The 23,053-nt window shown below is 42.6% G+C and overlaps 1 protein-coding gene across 1 annotated transcript in view; it reads left to right on the top strand.

The window, feature by feature from the left end:
• ADARB1 (adenosine deaminase RNA specific B1) overlaps positions 1 to 23,053 on the top strand; it is a 66,179-nt gene that overhangs the window by 3,768 nt on the left and 39,358 nt on the right. The window contains exon 2 of the mRNA XM_084209776.1: positions 14,991 to 15,027. The gene's annotated coding sequence lies outside the window, so the exon portion shown is untranslated. The remainder of the gene's footprint in view (positions 1 to 14,990; positions 15,028 to 23,053) is intronic.

The raw sequence follows: 23,053 nt of genomic DNA, 5'->3' as shown, positions 1-23,053 counted from the left end.
GTTCCCAGCAGGAGAGCAGGGCTGAGTCAGTGCTGCCTGCCCAGGGCTGTGACTCAGTGCTGTCCCCTCGAATGCATAGCCAGCCTGCTGCCAGCACAGCCAGGCTCTGCCTGTAACCTCATTCCAGAGCTGTCCTCTGTGAGTATCACCTGGTTACAGGGGTTTGGGAATGTTGGACTGCTTTCCTGAGTTGTGTGTGCTGGTGGAAGTTGATTGTTACCAAGCTTTTTTTCTGTGTAATCCAGAGCATCTGTGGAAGTGCCAGGGAGCTCTGAGACGAGAAGCTTGTCCTGTGTGCAGTATTATTGTTTCATCTTTGTGGGTTGTGTTCCTTCTTTACACTTTAACTTAGTTACTCTTAAAATTATTTTTTAAGCTTTATGTGCTTGAAGAGGAAGGGTATTTCGTTTTTCTTTTGGAGAAATGTTGTCCCTAATGCTCCAGGGTTAGGTCTGTGGTTGAGAGCTGTCTGTGCTTCTAACTCAGGATTGCTTCATTAAAAAAATCTTTATTGGGAACTCTGGCTATCTTCCTGTGCTTCTAAGCTCAATTTCCCATTGCCTGGCATCACACTGTTAGTGCCCTTGAATGAAATTGGTCAACACCTTGAAAAGTCCATGAGATTTGTCAAGACAGTGGATTTGTGACAGGTAAGTACTGAGTTGTGTGAGCACAAGAATCTGTGAGAAGGCAAATCTCAGATGAGTGCTCTGCTGAAAGAAAAGCTGTTGCTGGAGTGCAAATATTATTGGACATCAGAGGAGCTCTGTGGTAGTGAGACAAACAGGAAATCAGGTTTCATAAGTAGTTCCAGTAAAAGGTAGGTCCTTATTTTCCTAAGTATCCCCTGTTTTCCTTTGTGAAACTGGAGAGGAGTGATCTAAGGAGCAATCTTGCATCATCACAGGTGATGGAAGAAAACAAAAGGTTTGGGTACAGTCCCTCACCCTGCCCCTGGGGGATGAGGCACTGGGGAGACAGCAAAGATTTTTAAACTTGCCTGTAAAGGCTCTTGCAGTTGTCCTTTTATAGGTGTAGGAAAGCACCGGGGTCAGGATTTTTCCATGCAGAATGCTTTTGGCAGAGATGCAAAAGGAAGGGCTGCTCAGCAGATTGCAGAGGCATTTTTGGGTTTAGTTAATTTTAAAGAGATTTTAACAGAGTGGAGTTCTTGGACCTGGGTAAGGTGAAGAGTATCCTGAGTATCCTCATTTGGAAAAAAAACATGAGGAATATACCATATTTTGAATTTAAAGTAGAAATATTCCTCAGTTGGGGGTCAGTTTGGTGCTGCATGGCAGAAGGTACTTCCTGATTAATTTGCTGCCTGGTGCTTTTGTTATTATGGTACTTTTAAGTTGCATAAACAATTTTATGATGGGCCTTGGGTAAAATAATGTGTGAGCACTATACCAATGTCAATTTGTCTTTGTTCCAAAACTCAATTTACCAGTGGCTCCTTCTTTCTGTTATTAGTTTTGTCATACCAACTCTGAAAAGAGATGAACTGTTTAAAATTTGATCAAAAAGAGAACAAGCATGTATGCTAAACCCTAGTTTGTTTCATTTGTCACATGTAATGTGAATAAGAAGTTTTTACATAGGAATTGTGAGGCAGCCTCAGCCAGGAGTATTTTGTTCTCATTTAGTCTGTGTAGGTTTTGAGATTTGCAGAGATAGTTAATACTTATCTCTGCCATTCTGAAGGCTTCTCCTCAAACTGTTCAATGTGTCTAAAATAAAGTTAATTTTGATTTAGGTTGATTTACTCAGCTCTTCAACTTTATTAGCAAATGAGCCTTAAGTTTAAGGTTTCACTGCCTTTTTCCTTGCTCAGTTATGCTCTAGTATTTGTGCATGATCTACTGGAAAACTATTAGATGGGGAAAAATACCTTTGAGTTTCTTTAGATGCAGATTTTATAAAACCTTGTTTACAGAGGCCATTCTGTATCAAAATGTGATTTAATTTTTCACCTCAAACGCTGAGCACAGATACCGAGTACTTAATAAAACAACTCTAAAACTGTTTAGATGGCTCCCAGTAAGAACATAGTAGGATCTCTAATTAAAACATTCTGATCAAAACTGGACTAAGATAATGCATTTGAATGCTGCTTTTGGCCTTAGAGTTGCCATGTTTTTCACAGCTGAAGGACCAGTGCTGGTATATTTAAATATCTGAAAAATGAGAAGAATTAATATAAGCCGATGGCTGAACTGTGCTTTGTTTGGGAGGAACTTGTAATAAAGCTGGCTCTGTGAGAGAACCAGGCTTCTAGCCCTCCTCCACTGCCCAGGTTTTAAAGCTTGCTCTTGATATGCACGAGCAGATCGTTCTGGGAGATCAAAGGAGGAGGAGATAACTTCTTTTGTTGGGTGCTTACTCACTTTTATAACTGTGATAGCCTTTGGTCAAGTTTACGCCTGGAAGGCACTTTATAGTATGGGTGTTTCCCACTGTGGAAATTACCAAGGTGTATTAAGTAGGGAGAGATCTCCTTTGCCATAGCTTCTGAATCTGGAAGACAAATAGTGGTTTTCTCCCTTAAGTTTTGGTAGCTAAAACTTGTGAGCTGATGGAGCAGCACCTTTCGGATGCTGACTCTGTGCAGGTTTGCAGCCCCTTCGACCTGTTGCCCGTGGAGTCTCCACAAAGTCTGGGTGTTGTTCACAGGTGTGGAGTCCCAGGCAACTGCAGAATCATTATTCCCTGTTAAACCAGAGTCATCTTTTCCAGCTGGACTAGATCATGTTCCTGTTTTTTTTTTTACCTGTAAGCTTTTCAGAGCAGCTGTGTGGCACGATAGTTGTATTTTCTCAGCCGTGGTGGCTTTGATGTCTTCTCTGGGACTGCGGCCCCTCTCTTGGTTTAGAAGCACTTTTACAGCCAGCAAAACCATCCTTCCAGTAGTGGCAGCAGATAGGCTTTCCTGGGATTTACTGTGTATTATATAGAGCTTCTTGTAGTGATATTTTTACAGATGCTTTTTGTCTCCCGCCGCTCACCAGTGCCAAGTGGTGTTCTGCAGTTTGGTGTCATGTGATACTCTGTTTTGATAACAAAGAGGAGCTGGAAATTAATGCTTAACTCAAACCAGTGATCCTGGCAGTTGTGGCTTGGGTGTGTGTGCCAGTGTTTTAATTGGAGCTGGGATCATGCCTCTGAGTCTACAAAAACATGTAGATGTGGCACACAGGGGCATAGCTTAGAGGTGGACCTGGTTAGGCTCAATGGTCTTTGAGGTGTTTTCCAGACTTGATGATTCTGTGACAATCCTGCATGTGCTTCAGGTGGGACAGCTTGCACAGGCTCCCTTTGGAGGAGGGTGTGTGCAGAGATGAGCTCTGGGGGCATGTCCACTGCTCTGAGTTTGTGATTGGATTGTGCTTCTGTCGCTAATGACTGTTCAGAGATTGATTAATAAGAAGCTAAATGGGGACCTTACACTGAATTAGCAGCTCTCAAGAGCAGGAGACAGAAAAGCACAGCTGATGCAAGCCAAAGCAGCAAGGTCTGCTCGGGAGGGCCTGTGCTTTTGGCAAAGTACTGCCAAAGGAGTGCATTCTCCCAGAAAAAGCTCTTGTGAAAATTGTCTTCACTCCGTAATCTACCATACATGCTGGAATTGGTGGGAGCTCAAGCCCAGTAGCTCCCCCCTCTATTTCACGAGGACTGTCGGGTCCTTCCATCAAATCCACAAAATCTCGTTTTTCTTGTGTCTTTGAAACTCTTGCAAAAATCTGTTATGTTAAATGCAACTCTGCTGTTTTCCATGAGGATGATAATGAGTTGGGAATGCTTCCCAGCTGGGGGAAAGGGTGCATTAGTCTGGAAACCTTTGGGTCGTTTGTCCCTGTTTGAAGCTTTTGTATCCAAGTTGATTTCCCCAGACCTCAGTGCTGACAAATATGGATAACGAGGGATAGTGAGTACTACTCTAGCTCTATCATTTTTTTTTCCCTGGTGCAGCCTAGTTTATCTTCTTTTATCCCCTGAAAGCTATTCTTAGTAAGTGGTTGTTTTTCTTGAATTAAATGAGTGAATAATCACTATTTCATTCACTGTCCTTACATATGTTTAAATATAGTATTAACCTAATCTTCTTACATGCTTTTCCTTCTGCTGCTCCTGAGTTCCTAAAGGAATCAGGTTCACTATTAGTAAGATCTATGAATGAACTTGTCTGGAAATGAAATACTTCTTTTGAGCTTTGGCTTGTGTTTATTGCCAAGATGGTAATTTATTCATATATTTGGACAGCAGCATCGTTCTTTATGCACATAACTTCTGTGCTGTCAAGAGAACTTTTTCTGCATAAAAATTCCTCAGATACAGTCTGAGAGATGGTTTTGGTTGGTTTTTTTCCCCTGCTTGGAAGGGAGAGCGATTGTTTGGTGGCAAACCTTTGGTTTTCCACTTTAGGAAGGAGGGAGGGAGCTCTCCGTGGTACCGAGCGGGGCCGGGGCCGCCGGGCTGCGGGTGCTTGCTGCCGCCGGGAGGGAGGGAGGGAGGCTCGTCCTGCCCTCCTGCTCCTGGCACAGCCAAGTTACATGAGACACTATACAAATTATATTTCATCATTTTTTTCAATATTACTATGTATGATAGGTATAGATAAACATCTTCAGTAAATATAGCTAGTGTTCCTGTAGCTCTGTAATTTTCTTTCATCACTATGTTTCAAATCACAGTGGCTAGCTGGCTTTTTTTTGCAGCCCAGATAACACCCAGAGCTACTGGGTAGTATTCTCAGCCCCTGTGCTTATTTTACATCTCCTTTGGCCTCCTTGTATGCTTTTTCTCAGACAGAAGCTCTATCAGGTTTCAGTTAGCAGCCCAGCTGAAGGTGGGCCATGACTCTTTTGGGACCAGTTGCCCAGCCTGGCTATGAACACCCCCAGCTTCTTTCAGCATCTGTGATGCCCTTGCTGGCTTTCAGCCTTTTTCAAGTTCAGGGTTCATAGAATAGCCAGTGTTGGAAGAGACCCACAAGGATTATTGAGTCCAGCTCCCGGTCCTGCACAGGACAACCCCAAGAAGAGCTGTGGCTTGTTCTCCTTTCAATATCTTCTTTCATCAGTCCTCTGTTCAGTAGATTTGCTTTCTTTTAAAGTTTGCATTCCAGACTTAAGCGAGGATCCCCAATGGCTGTGAGAACATTTTCTAAGTAACTGCTCTTGATGGCTTTCAGTGAATATGGAAGGAACTAGAAGTACATTTGATTATTGTAATAAAAGCTCTGTTGAGGAATGTGGCTATTGACTGTTGCTCTCTTGCCAGAGTATCACCTGATCTGTAGGACAGCTTAGCTGAAGCAGGCTGCTTTTAAAGCTGAAGAGAAATAGCCAATATATTTCAAGGTCATGGCTTTTAGAATGCTGTGGTAGAAAGTAGAGAAAGGAATTTTTCTGCTGGTAGCTTTCAGTGCAGCAGAGCTCCTCAGCATTATTTATGGCTTTGGCTTGGGTGTTTTTGCATCTCCCTAAGTCACAGACCTTCCTTGCTGTCTTCTGATGTTTTCTTGCTTAGGTTTGGTGTGTTGCTGTAGTCCAAATTGGACATAAATTGTAAAAATACAAAATAATACAAAAATTGTATTAATGGGTATTTTTACATCCAGTGATACTTAAAATGCATGCAAACACCTCTTGCTCCAGCAGTTGTCCTGGCAGCATTGCTAGTGAATACTACTTTAATATGTGTGCAGTGGGGTAGTTTTGAATAAATGACTTTTGGATCTATCTTAGGAGGCTGCTGATGTTCTTATCGGAGGATTTCACCTCCTAGAGCTAAGACTTGGTTTCTTGTAAAGTGCCTGTTCACAGTGCATAGGTTATCCTTGAGAGAACAGCCAACTCCCTGCATTTTTGAATCAGTAGCTGCTTCTTTACTTCACAGAAAATGCATGCAGTATGTGCATATATTAAAAATACATGCATATGTATAATCTTTTATCTTCAGTACTTTGTCCAGAATATAATCTTCAGTCTAAAAATAACTACAATAAAAGGTCACTAAAGTAGATTCATAATCCAAATTCCACTCAACATGGAGTTTTTTTGGCATGTGAACTGATAGACTCTTTGCTTCTGTAGCTGAGATTTCTTAAGTGTTCTTGATGGCATTAAATGGCTCTTTCTCTCTGTGGTTTTGTTGTCCTGAACCTGAAGGAAATGTTATGTCTTGAGTTATTTGCTCCCCTGGGTTGGTGTGCCAGGGGAATGAGGATTTTCCATCCTCTTACCTGGAGCAGGTGCATCACAGGCTGTGCAGAAGCAGTGCTGGTCTCCTTGGTAATCTGCTGCTGTTTTAAAATCTCGGGGACCTCTGGTGGTGTCATGCTTGGACCTTATGCCTGTGCTGCTGTAGGTGTTGGGAGCAGCAGAGACACAGGAAGGATGTGGTGCTGGTCCAGGTATGTGTGTGTGCCCTGTGAGATGGGGGGGACGACAGCAGGCATCTTGGATGGCTCCACTTTTGCCTGGAGTGGAAATACAGCTGAGCAGTGAAGACACAACTCTCTGGTGTCCAGCAAAATCACAGGCAAGTCATTTCTTCAGTCCTTCACCCGTGTCCCAGGTGAAGGCTGGTGTCTCTGGGATTTGTCATCCTTCCTCCACAGCTCCTGCCTGCTTGGTGGCGGGTACTGCCTGCCTGTGGCACATGTGGGAGGCTGGCAGCTCTGCCTTTCTCCTGGGGCCACCCAGATGTGCTTTCTGAGGGCTGTAAAAGCATAGATGTGCTTGGGGCTAATCCAGTGTCCTTGCTCTGCCAACATTTGCAGCATGTATCAATTCTGCCTGAAAAGCATAGACTGTTTCTTGCCTTTGATTCTGTACAGTGAGTGCTCCCTTTCAGGATTGATAATTGTTTCCCTTTTCTCCTGTATTTGTGCAGTCAGACTCTGATTTGTTCTTCTTGACTGAGCAGCTCTTTAGGGTACTTCTCTCAAGCTCCCTGTGCCATGTATCACCCTCTAGTCCATCTCTGTCTGCTTTGATGTGATGCTGATTTGCAAGAGGTAGCAAAGTTGGGCAGGGTCAGGTATGCACAGGATGCCCAGAGGAGCTGTGGCTGCCACATCCCTGGATGTGTTCAAGGCAAGGTTGAACAGGGCTTGGAGCAACCTGGGATAGTTGAAGGTGTTCCTGCCCATGGCAGGATTTGGAATGAGATGAGCTTTAAGGTCCCTTCCAACCCAAAGCAGTCTGGGATTCTATGGTCTGGAACGTTCATCACTTATTCATTAATTCTTCCTCTCTAAGTATTTTCAGGTTTAACTTGCTGGGAGATTCTTTGGGGTTATTTTGTGTAAATAACTTAGTAGATAAAATAGATGTAAATATTTCAACTCCCATTTGTCTTGTTTCCTTTGGCTATCAGGAACAACTTTAATACTCAGCTTTTCAGGTAACCTAACATCATTTGTTATTTATCAGTTTTTATCTGAACTCAAAAAGGCTAATGAAAATTAATGTGTGAGTTACCTCCCAACATCTCAGCACTTGGGTGGAATGCATCAAAACTGTCTGATGTAGTCTGGAGTCTTGATACACCCCAAGTTTTGATCCAGTTGCCCTCTGATGTGTTTTTTGTTGAAGGGGGACCTTATTGCTCCCTGCAATTCCCTCACAGTACGTTGTAGCCAGGTAGGGATAGATCTCTTCTCTCAGACAGCAGGTGACAGGACCAGAGGAAATGGCCTCAAGTTGTGCCAGAGCATGTTTAGATTTAGTAGGAAAAATTTCTTCACTGGAAGGGTGGCCAGGCACTGGCCCAGGCTGCCCAGGGCAGTGGTGCAGTCACCATCCCTGGAAGTGTTGAGGTGGTGTGTAGATGTGGCACCTGGGAATATGACTCAGTTGTGAACATGGAGGTTCTGCCTTAAGAGCTGGGCTCGATGATCTTAGAGGTGTTTTCCAGCTTTAGTGATTCTGTGATTCCATGTGTGACTAACGTAGGCCACAGGTCCTGACCATGCTGGTCATGCCAGCATCTTCCCTCTCCCCCTTTCTCCTCCTGCCCTATCCAAAATCTTCTGGGTGTTTTCCGTGCTTGTCCTGTCTAACTCTGGGATCTATTACAGTTTGTTGAATATGAAGGTGGTAAGTCCCATTTCTACACAACGTGGCTGAAAAATGTCTAATATTCTGTGATGGCAAACACTCTGCCTACACACCCGAGCGGTGATGGCACTCAGATTTTACACCAGAAGTGTGGTTGGTGGCGGGTTTTTTTGTTTTGGTGTGTTTTTTTAAAATTTTTTTCTTTCTTTAACATAAAGTAACTTGAATAACTCAAGGAACTACTCAAGCAGGGGCAGTTTGAGTCAGTCTTTTGTTAGAGAGATCCCTGACAGCCAGTTGCAGGCCAGATCCTGAGGAAAGCCTCCAGGAACTCAGAAGGCTGGCGGGAAGTCAAGGTGCATCAAAACTTAGCTTGAAGTTCTTCAAATCTGCTCATATTTTAGTAGGAGAAAAGCAGAAAGGTGACTGTAAAAGTGAAATGTAACACCTTTGTATTCTTAGAAGTCCAGCAGCTTGTTCTTCCTAAAACCTTGCAGGGGTGAGACAGATGTCAGAATCCTGAAAGTCACCACTGGGGATGCAGGCTGTCCGTGAGACTTGGGTCACAAACATGGGATGCTTCTAGTTTAGCTTGCTGCTGCCTAGCTCCATCTCTGGGACAGCCTCAGAGGGGGCCTCTGTGGAGAAGAAAACTCAGTTTAAGGCACAGCCACTGTTTTTTTTTTGGCGTCCTGCTGCACTGGCACACTTGGTCTTTTCCTTGTCCAGTGTGGTGGGGTGAGAGGCACCACGTGCCCAGAGTCCTTGCTGTGGTCTGGTCCCATCCCTGCATTGCTCCTCTGCGGTCTCCAACTCTGCCCAGAGCACAAAATGAGTGTCCATAGAGAAGCAGCAAGAAAACAACTGACCTGGAAATATGTTTTCTTTGTTGGGAAAACAGCGTGATTCAGGTTTCTTTCACAGTCTTTTAAATTCCCTGTACATGGAGTTCCTTTAAGGTGCAAGTTAAAACTAAGGGAATAAAGAGCTCTAAAGCTCTTCTACATTACTTGCATAACATTTATTTTAAAAATAATATTAAGCCTGGTAAAAAGGCTGTTGGTGGGTGCACTTGTGCAATCCATTATTTTTTCCCCCCTGGTGTAGTTTGTGCTTTCTGGCATTTTGTGCACAGCAGATGCAGTTTGTTCTGTATCTCCCATGGGGTAGCTATTGGTGAGCTGCAGGCTGCTGGAGAATGGTTGGCATTGGGACTCAAAGGATGAGCCCAAAATTCCCCCTCTGTCCTCTTGGCTCTCCACCTGGAGTACTGTGTCCAGGTTTGGGCTCCTCAGCACAAGGAAGACGTGGGTCTTGAAGGTGCACTGAGGGCTGGAGCCCCTCAGCTCTTCAGACAGGCTGGTAGAACTTGGGGTGTTCAGCCTGGAGGAGAGAAGGCTCTGGGGGGACCTTAGAGGCCCTTCCAGTGCCTGAAAGGGCTCCAGGAGAGCTGGAGAGGGACTTCAGGCAAGGGCCTGGAGTGAAGGAGAAGGGGGAACGGCTTCCCATTGACAAAGGGAAGCTTTAGATGGGATATTGGGAAGAAATTCTTCCCTGTGAGGGTGGAAAGGCCCTGCACAGGTTGCCTAGAGAAGCTGTGGCTGCCCCATCCCTGGAAATGTTCAAGGGCAGGTTGGACAGGGCTTGGAGTATCCTGGCATAGTGGAAGGTGTCCCTGCCCTGGAAGATGTCCCCCACTGGTGGCAGGGGCTGGAACAAGATGGTCTTTAAGGTCCTTTCCAACCCAAACCGTTCTGAGACTGTATGAAATGTGCACAATCAGTGTCTGTGTTAAGCTTTGTTTCCAGCTTGTGCATTTTACCTTGGTGAACTCTTTTTACTGAAGTTGCAGCACCCTCTTCTACTGTTCCATCTTTATCTTGGGGCAGTACTGCAGTCAAGTTGCCTCTGCTCAACAAAATTGAAGAAATTTGTCGTCTGGGCTGCCTAAGATGTTTTTTCCTGCAGTGATTTTTTAAATGTGGAATGTCTTTGCCTCTTGTATCTTTTCCGGGGGGTGATTTAAATCTCTGTTGCGTCCCTTGTCTTCTGTCAGGTGCTGAGAGGTGACACTTGGCCTCTCTTGGTGTCCTGCTTCTAAGTCCAGGAATAAATCCCATAGGTTCTTGAGGCTGTAGGCATGGTGTGGGAGCTCCCAGTGAGGGGGGTATCACTTTAGGCATGGCTTAGCCTGCACACTTCATCCCACCATTGCTAATTCCCAGTCTGTCTCCCAGCTTTGTCAGCAATCTCTTGTCACACCAGGAGGCTGGAGGCAGTGGCACAGCCATCCCAACCTGTTTTAAAAGCAGAGGTCTGGGGTTAAAGTGCCTTCTTCTGGCACTCCTGAAGCAATAAACTTTGTTTGAGGACTGTGGAGAGTGACTTCCCAGGTACCAGCCAGAGAAGATACTCACACATCCTTAATGCACAACATCATCTCATGGGTTTGAGCGCTGTTAAACTGAGTGATAATTATTTGGCATCTTTTATTAAACATTGATTTCTGAGGCATTTTTCTGAAGACTAATGCTAAGTACAAAGTGTTCACATGAATCTAATCTTTGCCCTAGGGTGGGAGTAGGACTGAAAACAATCAAATCTGCCTTGTTGTGAAGGCTGGAAAATATTGCTGCTGTTCAAAGGAAGATTTGCATTCCTCTAGTAGGTGCTGCACATATGTAGAACAAGCTTGAAGGAAGTTTTACAAGTATTTTTTTTTTAATGTATTAAGCTGAAAACCTGGTTGATCACTGTAGCATTGAGAGGAGCTTTCAGCAGTTTTATCAAGTTGGTGCAGCAACATCTGCTCTGAAGTGGGGCATCTTCCAGTGTCAGAATTGGTCAGTGTGGTGGGGTGGGTGGGTTGTCCTGTCTCTGCTGCCCCTGTAGCCTAAATTCTTGTCCACAATTTGTCTGTAGTAAAAAATAACTTATTTTTCATTTTTAGCTGTTGTTTAAAAACTTCTTATACCAGACAGAGAAATTACAACTGACTTCCTAAATTCTGTTGCCTTTTAAAAGCTGCTGCTTAGTCTGGAGATTGCACTGTTGGAAAGTTACAGTTTGTCTAATGTTTAAAGCAGCTAAATGAGTAATGTAAATATTTAAACACTAGCTATAGTGAAAACATCAACAAGATTAAAGCCTAAGCTCCCCTGAAGACATTTATGGTAATTTTGCTCATGTTAATGATTCCTTTGGCTTCAATCACCTTCTCTTCTAAGGTAACTGCTCTTATCCATGGGATGATCCTGTGAAAAGAGGTGTGGCATTAAAACTTTTGATTTTGAGATAATGTTGTTTCAGTATCAAAATTTATTATTGTGGCTTTAGGATGCCAAATGTACCAGCACACCAGTGACTATGATTTTTCAAACATAGGAGATGGCAAAATTAAAAGTTAGAAGTGGGGAGTTCTTGCTGATACTATGCAAATATGTGAAATTATTTTTGGTGAGAGAATGTTTGAAAAATACTTTATTATGTTTCTTCCTTAACATTTTTTAATAATTGTGTGTTCTGGAATAAATTATGAATACACTTTTGTTTGATTGCTGCAGTAAAAACTTGGATAATACTTGATAGAGTAGCATTCTCTTTTTTATTTTATCCATGGATTCCTGTTGCTTAATAGCTGTTGAATTTTCTTAGCTTTTGAAGTGTCAGTGAACTTTGTTTCAGTGTCCTGTGTACCTAAGTTCCAAGAGAGTTTGTTTTGTATCAAGGGAAGAAAAAGCATTTGACAGCTTGTATTGTGTATAAACTGTACCTCTTTTTCCAGTTGCAACATACATGTCCTTTTTTTCCTAAACTCTTTTTTCATTGTGGTGCTCGGTTGTAGTCTTTCTTAATTTACTTCAGAATTTTAAATGAGCAGTTCCAAAGGGCTGTAGGGAGTATGGGCTGGATTTGGGCTATTAATTTCTTTAATTCAGACTGATAAACTGAAGTAAGTGCATCACAGATGTCAAATTTTTTCTTGGTGTTTAGATGGAAAATGTTTTCAGAGGAAAACCCAGTTCTGTAGTTGTGCTGTTGAACTGCATTTATAGTTTATGGTGGAGACTCATGCCTTGGTGTATGAAAAAACATGTGACAATCACAGAATATGCTGACTTGGAAGGGACCCACAAGGATCATGAAGTCTGACTCCTAGCCCTGCACAGGACACCCCAAGAATCCCACCCTGTGCCTGAGAACGCTGTACAAGCACTTCTGAACCTCATGTCTGTTACTGGAGCCTCACAATGTTGTTTTCTGGGCTCAGGAACAAAGTCTTGCTTGAAAGCATCTCCTTCTCACATTCCCTGAGTGACTTTTACACAGGCAGGTAGTGATAGGGAAAAGGGGAATGGTTTTAAACTAAGAGAACAGATTTAGGTCAGGTGTTAGGGGGAAATTCTTCTTTGTGAGGGTGGGGAGGCCCTGGCACAGAGGAGCTGTGGCTGCCCCATCCCTGCAAGTGTCCAAGGCCAGGTTGGACATGCTTGAAGTATCCTGGGCTAGTGGAAGGGTTCCTACCATGGCATGGCCCTTCCAACCCAAACTGTTCTACACCAGATTTAATGTACCTTTGGTTTTTGTCATGCATCAGCAGTTGAGATTACTTTTCTTTTTCAGCATGTGAGAAGTAAAATAAATAGGAAAGTAAATACAGAAAGATTGGAAGTGGTGGGGTTTTTTTTTATCCTGACCATAGGGCTGAGTGATGAGTGCCTCCAGGTTGTTGCCTTGTGTTTGGGTGGTTTTTGCAGGTTTATGTCTTCAGGTTGGTACCTCAGATGTCTGTTTTGATTCTTATTGCCTTGAAATATTTCCAGCTGATCTTTAAAAAGTTAGTATTTGAAGATATTCTTAAATGGGCCAGCATGTTGTGTTCTTCAGATGATTTTCAAGTATCCTTTGCTGCTCTGGGAGAAATCATGGACATATTTCTGAGCTTCTTAGGGTAAATGAACTCACCAGTAAGGGACAAAGAATTGCTTTATTGAATTTTTTTGCAAGGTGACAATATGGAGATGCTGTGGCGAAGTGCTGAGCTCCTAGAGGAGCCCCTTCTGGCAGGCTTTCCCTGCAGAAGGTGTTGGGGAAGCATGTCATGACTTGAACAACCCCAAAACAGCCATTTAACCCTGGACAGAGCCAGGAGGGACATGCTGAAGATCAGAGCTTTGTTCCTGGCTTTTGTAACATATTGCTATTTCCCCTTCTTTACTATTTAGAGTTTTTACTGGTTTAAGGAGTTACAAGTCTCAGTTTTTCCTCCACCTGTCTTTACTGCTCACAGGATAACAAAAGGAATTACTAAGATAAGCTTTTTTCCCTAGTACTTCACCCTGGCTGGTTCTTTCTCTGTGAAACTCACTGCAGCTGTCAGTATGGAAGGACTTTTGGTACTCAGTGGTAACGTTCAAGTCTCAATTTTTATGGATTGTTTTTAGTTGAAGGAATTATTGACTACAGTAATGTTGTGTATAAAGAAGATAATGTGAAATCTAAACTAACTCAGAGAGATACTAATATAAAAACTATTAGCAGTGTGTTTTCTCAGAATTCATTGTAACTAGGCAATGCTCACATAGGAAGAAAATTATCAAAACCTTGTTTTTAAAGCACATTTTTGGTGGTTGTTGCCCCAGATACATCTTCACATCACATATAGCTCATATTCCAAGAGTTTGGAAGTTTTTATCGTGGGTATGGGAGCACTAGGTTGGGACTTTGACTCTGAACTCAGTATTCTGGGCATTTTTCCTGCTTTATGCTAAGACCAATGTGATATTTACATAGATATTTTTATTTTTATTGGAAAATGCCACCATGAAGTGTTGAAATGAAAATGTCTTTAAAAAAAGCTGGTATCAAATCGATTCAGTTTGCTAGTTTATGGACTTCAAATATTAAGTCAGATCCCTTTTTGACCAAACTAGTTTGAGATGTGCAGCCATTGGGTTGTGTTGTTTAGCTGAGCTCTGTGTGACTTGAATTCAGTGCAGGTTTCTGCAGGGTACCAGCACCCTCTCGTGGGCTGTGGGATTGTGATTTTGGAATTGTTTTAAAATAGTCTTATCTTCACTGTGGTATGGCCTCATCAGTATTTTTGAAGAATTAGGAGGTTATTTGTTAAATTAAAGCTGTCTGTTCTGGTCCAACAGCTGTGCAGCTGTGCTTATTTGTGGAAATAAAATTGCTCAGAGCATCCCTGTTATCCTGTATCCTCCTTAGAATCAGAATCACAAATTGGTTTGGGTTGGAAGAGACCTTAAGAATGGGGGGGGGTGTGTGTGTTTTACCCTACATCTGCCAGTTGTTCTCCACCCCACTGCTGGTGGTTGAGGGATTTTTCACTTTTGCAGGAGAATGCAGTCTGATGTCAGTGGGATCAAGAAAGTGGTGTTTGCAGAGGGGGTTGTTGTATGAGAGGCCTTTTATATGGATTAAAATCACTCCCTAAAAATAAGAACTGAAGATATAAATTTTAAAAAAATCTTAACAAGATGAGAACTCTGGATTTGGTTTCAGGATAAGTTGGCTGTGACAGCACAGATGTTTATTTTGGTTTTACAGCATTATTTATTACATTTTTGCTGACCCTCTCTCCTAGAAGGTGCAGATAATGCAGATTGGATTCTGCTACATAACTGCTTGTATCTTAGGGATGTTTTTTCTGACCCCTAGAATTAGACATCTTGAGTCTTGATTTCTTTTTTAAATTTTTCTTTTTTTCCAACCAGGAATGTCCAGAATGGTCTTTGCAAAGGTTAGAGAAGACTTGGCTCTGGGAGTGTGTATCTGTAGTATGGACTATTTAATTTTGGAGAGTCAGAAGTGTGTCCCTTTTTAAGGTCAGGAGTTGGTATTTGTGATGCACAAATTGTTAAAGAACCAAGCAATTGACTGGATTTCCTCTTTTTACAGGTTGCAGAATCAGCATGCCTCTCCAATAGTTAAAAAGGTAAGCACACTATCTTTGCAAACATGCAGCAGGATTCTCTGTTTTCTGATTGATGCATTTGGCTCTTAACTTGGTGGAGGAGAAACTTAATGTATTTGAAGACTAATTTAGTACTTTCTTGTCTTATCTATAACTTTTATTTATGTTTGGACTCTAAGTCCCTTCACAATTATTGGATCAGCAGCTTGAAAATAGACAGGATATTGGTTTATGAGTTGATATTACAAAAATTTAGTTACCCTTCTGGCTGCAAATTTGTATCCAATGCTTATTAATAAAGTAAATAGGCAGAGCTGGCGTGTAGGACTTGAGAGTTTTCAGAGTGTTTCAGCAAAGTTTAATAACTGATTTTGATGGGAAAAGAGGAAATAAGCCCAAATTTTAAGTCTATCTCCTAATCCCAACCATCAGCCTAACCCTATGGCTGTTTTTTTTTTTTCTTTTTATGAAACAGCTTCAAGATATCTGAGTGTCTTTTGACCTCCTTTAAAACTATTTTAAATTTTTCTTCCAATTTGTTATTATTTTCCTTAGCTCTGGGTAGCTGTATCAATTATCTTTTAAATGATGTTGAAAATATTATTATTACTTACTGGGAGGTCTAGGCTGCTCAGTTTTTCTCTCTGAATAGTTACCACTTTTGCCTTGGTAGCACATCAGAAATACATTTCTGACAATTGCAGGTACTTGAGGAGAAAAAAAAATTTAAAAATGAGACATTCAGTCCTAACAGTAACCTGATAAGAAGGTGAGAGACAAAGGAATAAATCTGCAAACATCTTAAGTTATTTCTAACTGGGAGCAGAGCTCTAAGCTTCCTTGGTCCAGGGATCAATAGATGCAACCTCAATTATTTCTGTAACAGCAGATGGTGCTGTTGGAATGGATTTAATCACCTCCAAGCTGACCAGTAAACCAGTATGAGGTTTATGTCAGAGCTCTTGGGGTTCCCAGTATGCAGCCAGCAGCTCTGGATCTGGAATTTGCTGTGCAGAACAGCTTCTCAGGCTGTAGTTTAGCTCCTACTAATTCTAGCAGTTGATGCTAATTTATATTTGTTCTTGCTGAATTACACAAAACTAAAAGGAAAACTGCTGTTGGCCTGTAATATTGTCCTTGTGCTTGAAAAATACCCAGCTTGCTTGTGGGAGCAAAAAATTTAAAAAAAATCTTTAAAAGCACTTTAAAAATACAGTGTATGAGTATTTCTTCCAAGAGTATGTAAAGTAAAATGATAATGGGGGCCAAATCTATAAGTAAATGAGATTTTCATGTGATAGCTATTTAAAAATGTATCACATGGTAGGTGATGTATATAAATATACTTGGTATCTCTGTAAAATAGGGGCTGCAGCATGGCCTCGAGCCTCCTGCTGCCAGGGAACCTGATGGGAAGGGACTAGAGATGCCACAGCTGCAGGGTCAGGAAGCTGGGCTCACAAATCCTGCATCACAAAACTCCATCCATCACAAGTCATAAATCCATGGAATAATAGGCTTTGTTCCACTGGGCTGGGTGGCAGAGGGGAGAATTGAGGAGATGATGTTTTCCATCAGTCTTGCTGTGTTGCTTCTGATCTTGCCTGGGTTAGTTTATGTTTGGGATTTGGGTGGAATATGCTTGAATTATTCAGTGTCTCTGCATTCCTGGTTCAGGGATGCAGGTGAAATGGGAGTATTGGAGATGGGTAGGTCCCAAATTCCACTTGGGAAGTGCTTTTGCTTTGGAGAGAAGGCAGCCCATTTTCTCCTTGATGCCTCAGTGGGTGTCAGATCTGTGAAATACACGATGTTATGGGATTTACTGCTTCCAGCACACACATTACCACTGAATGCCATAGTTTTGTTCTTTCCTTGCACTTGGTTTTCAACCTGTTTGTGTCTAATTGTGTGGACATGATAAGATATTTAAGGATATTGAGTATTTAAGTTCACATGTATTACAGATTGGTTCAGCCTGGAGAAGAGAAGACTCTGGGAGACCTCACTGTGACCTTCCAGTAACTTAAGTGGGTTTATAAAAAAGAGGAAGAGTTACTTTTCATGTGGACAGATAGTGATGAAAGATGTGGAAATAGTTCTAAAGAAGAAGAGATTTAGAAGTTAAAAGGAAATTTTTTCTCTGTGAGGATGGGGAGGCCCAGAGGAGCTGTGGCTGCCCCATCAGTGGAATTGTTCAAGAGCAAGTTGAACAGGGCTTGGAGCAAGCTGGGATAGTGGAAGGTGTCCCTGCCCACGGCAGGAGAGCTGGAAAGAGGTGAACTTTAAGGTCCTTTCCAACTCAAACCACTGATCTGTGATTTGGTTCTATGATATTTTTTATTTCCTAAAACTGTTGCTAATGTTACACCTGCACTGGGTCACCAAGTTTCTCTCCTAAGTGCACTGAATATGTTCTTTAGACAATAGTCAAATTTTAGAGACCTTTTTGTCTCTTCAAAGCTGTCATCCTTCAAGGCCTTGTCTTAGGCCTCCTTCCTGAGTGTCATACCCCAGAGTCACTGCCTTGAGGAGCAGGGGTTGGTAGAGTTGGGAGGAGGGCTACAAAGGTGACCTGAAGAAAGCTCTTTTCAGTCTTCACACCACATTGTGTAAATCAAATCTCTGACAGGTTAGGGCAGATAAAGTAATTATTCAAAGCAAAATCACTTTTGACTTCAGATAGGTAATTCAGGATCCCTTCCCCCAGAAGGGGAGAGAAATACACATTGTTATGTATCTCAATCTTGGCTGTGCTGAGAACAAGGTGGTAAAAGTTGGAGCAGCTGAAGGAATTATGGTAAAGGGCTCAGTAGTTGCACAGGCTGCTCTTTGCAATTTACAAATTGCACTGTTTTCTCAAAGATGGAAATGAATTCTCATTCCCCTGAGGCATGTTTTTTCCCTTTCTCTCTTTGTCAGTGTTGCTGTTCCTTCAGAGCTGTGCAGATGTAGATACCTCAGCCTCCATGTCCTTGGTCTGTCACACAGCTTATTGTGTATTGAGATGTGAAACTGTTAATTAACATGCAGAACAGCACACCAAATTAGGCACAGCACTAGTTTGGGGAGTTGCTCTTTGATGGGATTCATTTCCTCCTGAGCCTATTGGTGGTGAACATGTGGCTGTGGCATGACCATTGCATTGATGGCTTGTTCCTCCATGGTTAGTTCTTCTTCTAAATTCAGTGTAAACTGAGCTCAAATGATCCTGTTGCTCTTTCTTCATTCTCAGAGAAGTAGTGTCTAATAACATGGATACTGAAGTAGAACTTCTATTCCTTTGAAGTGGGGAAGTTGGAACTTTTTAGTGCTTAGGCTTCAGACAGAAATAATGACAGTCCCTCAGTGTCTATTTCCATTACAGTGTGGAGATGTAAAAGCTGTGATCTGGGGAAGGAGTGCCAGCAGGTAGAGCTCCCTAGGTTAGCACATCAACCCAGTTCCAGTGGTGAGCTGGAGCGTGTTGGGCTTGGTTAGTGAAGTACTCCTACTTTAAGATGCCAGTAGCAATGTTTGTCAAAGAATGCCAGCCTGGATAGTTGTCAAAATATGATGGTGCATGTAAGTCACGTACTAGAGATGATCTAGGTTCAGTCATGTGCTGTGTTCCTGATGTACTGAGAAATAAAGGGCTGAGAGAAGTCTCATCACCGCAGTAACAGACTGAAGAAACCTGTGGAGCTTGCCCCTGCAGGCATTCCCTGCTGGAAAGTGCTTTTTTGTCCTGTGAGGTTTAATCTGAGGGCAGGATTAAAGGATAGCTGCAACCCTCAGCCTGTGCTGATGATCTGTAGGATCCACAGGATCAGCATATCTTTGTTGGTCACTCAGATGGGGAAACAGGATGATACCATGTTATCCCATAATGTCTAACATGTTACTTTTTAATTTATGAAAAAGCTGTCAACATCACAACAGGTGATGTTGACAGTGGGAGGCCTCTTGGTCAGGCCTGATAGTAACCCTTGTATGGAAAATCTGTGACTAAAGTATATTTTGAGATTGGTATATTTATGTATTCCTGCTATTTCCATCTACATTCTGTGCCTTTTGAGGCAGTGTATGAACTGGGAACCTGAGAAACAGTTGTAATGGATGCTGAAAGCACCTTGTTTCATGTACTAAGCTGTATAAATATTTCCTTGCTTATGTCTCTCCTTGTTTCTGAGCTACAGGACTGAAGAGTTGCCCTCCTTTATTAATAACAAACTAAAATTAATTGTGCCTTTTCACACCTAGGACTAAGGATGCCTTTGATCTAGTCCTTCTCAGAGAACTGTCCTTCCTTGCCCCTCGTGTGCCAAAGGGTTAATTGTCACATGTGCCTCTGGCAGTGGGTAAGGGTGAGCTGCATCCCGTGCTCATCTTTGTTCACTGGGCTGTGCATCAGTGCACTCCAGGCTGCCAGGGGCTGCGAGAGGAAGCCCAGGAACCCTCCTTTGGGGATAGGTTGCTGGTGCTTTGGGAGGGGGTGAGGGGTGGCACAGGTGCCAGGGGGTGCATGGCATCACATCAAGCCATGGCTCTGGGTGTGGGGAACCTCTGCAGCGTGGCCCCAGTGCACTGGAAGCGCAGGAGGATGAAGCGATCGCAGAGGAAAGGTAGGGCTTTAATTGCTGCCTTTAAATGCTGGACAAAGGAGTTGCTGGAGGGGTGGTGGTGGTGGTGTAAACCTAGTTTTCAAGTGAGGTTTGAACCTCTTTGCTGAGTGCAAAGTGCTTCAGTGTTTGAACTTTGGATTCACAAGAAATCCAGTTTGTCAGAAATATTTTGAGCAAGATCCATTTCCCAATGTTTTATTTCATTTGAATTTCAAAGTTTGGAAGGAGGGGACTTCTTAACAAATATGGAACTTCCTAAAACTGCAGCTTTCTGACTTAGGCTGTTTTCTAACAGTTTTATGTCATCTATCAGGTTAATGGGATTTTTTCCATATATGCCATTTGCTGGATGTAAAGTGTTGTTAATTGCTAAATTTCCCTTTCAAGACATATTTAGGTTTTTTCTCAGTAATGAGAATAAGCCAAGATAACTCTTAAGGTCTTTCAAGACTCTTTTTTGCATGCAGTCAATACCTAGGATATTCAGACAGAAGAAAAGCAGATTATCTCTAAGTTCTCATGTGCTGTGTACTTGCTATAGCTAACATTTACCTAAAAATCTCTCAAGTAGTCTCCTGTGGAAATAAAGGCAAATTCTGTTGTGTTTGCTGCTGCATTTCTAAGTACTTCTGATGTTCTTTCTATCTTTGGAAATACTCTACAGGAATGAAAGACTTTAAAACCAGGAGAGGATTAAAAGTGTACTTTTTCCTGGCTCCACTTAAATTAGCATACATGTAGATACTGTTTTCCTGTTTGATATGGCTGGCTTTTAATGCATCCAGGAAAAGAAAGGTTTTTTAGTCAGAACATTTCAGGATGTGCTGCTATGCAGATTCCCTTGGCTTCAGTGAGTGAATTTAGGTGAGAGTTGGCTGGAGGTTTGTTACTCTGTGTTATGAGTACAGAATTCTACTCTGCTACACCAGCATAGTGCAGCCAAACCCTCAATTTATTTCATCAGTATTCCTGGGACAGAACAGTCCCTGTAGCCATGGAGCTGGCTTCTGCCACAGCCCCATTCCACACAGAACCTGCTGTAAATACACTGATCCAAATCACTTTGTATTTATGGCACTTAGTCCTTATTGCTGTTCTTGAAAGCTTTGGTAATCTCTGAACAGCAATTAAGCTTTATCCTTTACTCTTTCATTTTTTTCCCCAAATAAAAGTTTTTTCCAGTGCTGAGCGTGTTACTGTAGTTGTGTCCCTTATCCCATAGCAGGATTTTAGGAATGAAACTCAGGAGTTTATCATAGATACCTTTGTGTCCAAGCTTCAGTGAAGTCCTTTTGGAAGGTGTCCTTGCTCAGATGCCACTGACCATTACCCAACCTCATGTGGTGTCTCTGTGTCTGTAGGACCTGAGATCTTCCTGGATGCCAGTTGCTAAACAGGATATTGACAGGCAGGGAATGTGTTCATGTGTTTATTTATGCAGTTTTGCTGCTTGAATAAAAGTTTGGTAGGTCAAAGAAGCCAGAAATGCTGTTCTTTCTTCATAGTGAAATGATAACTGAATCGCTAATGACTGCAGATGTAATCAAGCATGCCCTGGCAAGAGAAGGCTTTTTTTGTAGTGAGCAGCCTGGGCTCAGGGTCCATTTGGTGAAAACATCTCCCCTGTCTTTCTGAGGGCATACATAGATCCTATTTTACATGGTGAAAGACAGATGGGGAAAAAAAAAAAAGTCTGTGGATTACAGTGGGAGGAAGTTTGGAAGATAGATGTGTGTACAGAGTACTGAGTTCATTCTCTCTGCTCAGCTCAGTACTGTCCCCTATACATTATTCACAGAGTTGTACTATGGTAAGGGATTGGAATGGACCTTCCAGATGATGCAGTCCCAGCTGTGGGCAGGGACACCTCCCACCACACCAGGTTGCTCAAGGCCTTATCCAGCCTGGCCTTGAGCAGTGCTGGGGTTGGGGCATCCACAACATTTAATACTCTTTAAATATCTGATTAGTTCTCTTCCAGGTGTTTTTGATTTGAAGTGGGTGGTTGTTAGAAATTAGTTGTAATGGAAATCAGTTACTTGGATAAATCACACACAGTCTTGCAGGGCTTAGAGTGAGGGAGGCTTAGCTTTGGGAAGTGGTGGAATCACCATCCCTGGAATTGCTCAGGAAACAAACAGATATGGCATTTCATGCTTTGGTTCAGTGCACATGCTCTTATTCAGTCAAAAGGTGGACTTGATCTTGAAGGTCTTGAAGTTAGTGGTTCTGTGACTCTGTTACCACAGTGCATTTTTTTTATAAGAAAATATTAGGAAAAAAGTGCTAATTCTTTATATGCTAAGAGTAGTCTAACTCTTAAACACATGTGGTTAAAGCTTAAGACAGAGAGCTTAGTGTCATTTGGCTGCAGTAACACTGTAGGATTGCATCTCTTCAGTGCCTTAGGGCTCTTCTGTCATCTGTCTTTGGCTGTTTATCTTCCTCAATGCTTTCAGAATCTGTTTCAGCACAGTTACTGAAATGATTAAAAAAAAAATGCAAGTAGAGTTTCTGTTTGCCTCTGCTTTTAGCAGACAGGAGCTTGCCTTTTCTCTCCTTCAGGCTGTGGGGTGAGGTGCTGAGCCCAGGCTGATAACCCAGCTCCTCAGGAGGGTTTAAGCATGGTGTGGAAGTGTGGGAAAGCTCTACATCCTTTTTCACTTCTAGCTTGGCTCAGGGAGAGCTCCCTGATCTCCTTGGGAGAAGTTAAACCAGGAATTTGCCAAGTCCTTGAGTACAAAGTGGTGCTGCAGGAGTAACTGGAGCCGTTTGGATGTGCTAATTGAGGTGATAGTTATTTACAAGTCCTGTTGATTAGTTAGCTAATTTCCTCTTGTTACAGTGGAGTGTGCTGATGTTGTGTAATGCAAACTGCCTCAGGAGCTGGGCACAAGGGGTTATAAGTAGATCAGGTGTGTGTTCAGTCACTACTGGGGTTCCACAGGGCTCTATCCTTGTCCCTGTGCTCTTCAACACCTTCATGAACAGCCTGGAGGCAGGAATCAAAGGAATACTAAATAAGTTTGTTGACAATACTAAATTGGAAGGAGCTGTTGTCTCCCTTGAGGGCATAGGGGCCCTATAGAGAGACCTTGATGAATTTTAGGGCTGGGCAGTCCCCAATCATAAGAAGTTTAATAACAAGGGCAGGGGCTGGATTCTGAGTGTGTATAGACCAGGACATGAGAGGAATGAGAGGCTGGAGAGCAGTGCTGTGGAAAGGGACCTGTGGGGTCCTGTTTGATGGCAAGTTGAGCTGGAGTCAGCAGTTCCCTGGCAGCCAGGAGGGACATCAGGCACAGCATCTCCAGCTGGGCAAGGGAGGAGATTGTCCCACTTTGCTCTGGGCTGGCATGGCCTCACCTTGAGTCCCAGGGACAGGTTTGAGCCCTACAATGTAAAAAAGACATGAAGCTATTAGAGATTTTCCAAAGGAGTCT

Source organism: Fringilla coelebs (genome assembly GCF_963513975.1).
Source record: "Fringilla coelebs genome assembly, chromosome: 7".
In the NCBI taxonomy this organism is placed as follows: domain Eukaryota; kingdom Metazoa; phylum Chordata; class Aves; order Passeriformes; family Fringillidae; genus Fringilla; species Fringilla coelebs.
Note: the sequence above shows the minus strand (reverse complement) of the source record. Positions and strands in the feature narration are given on the sequence as shown.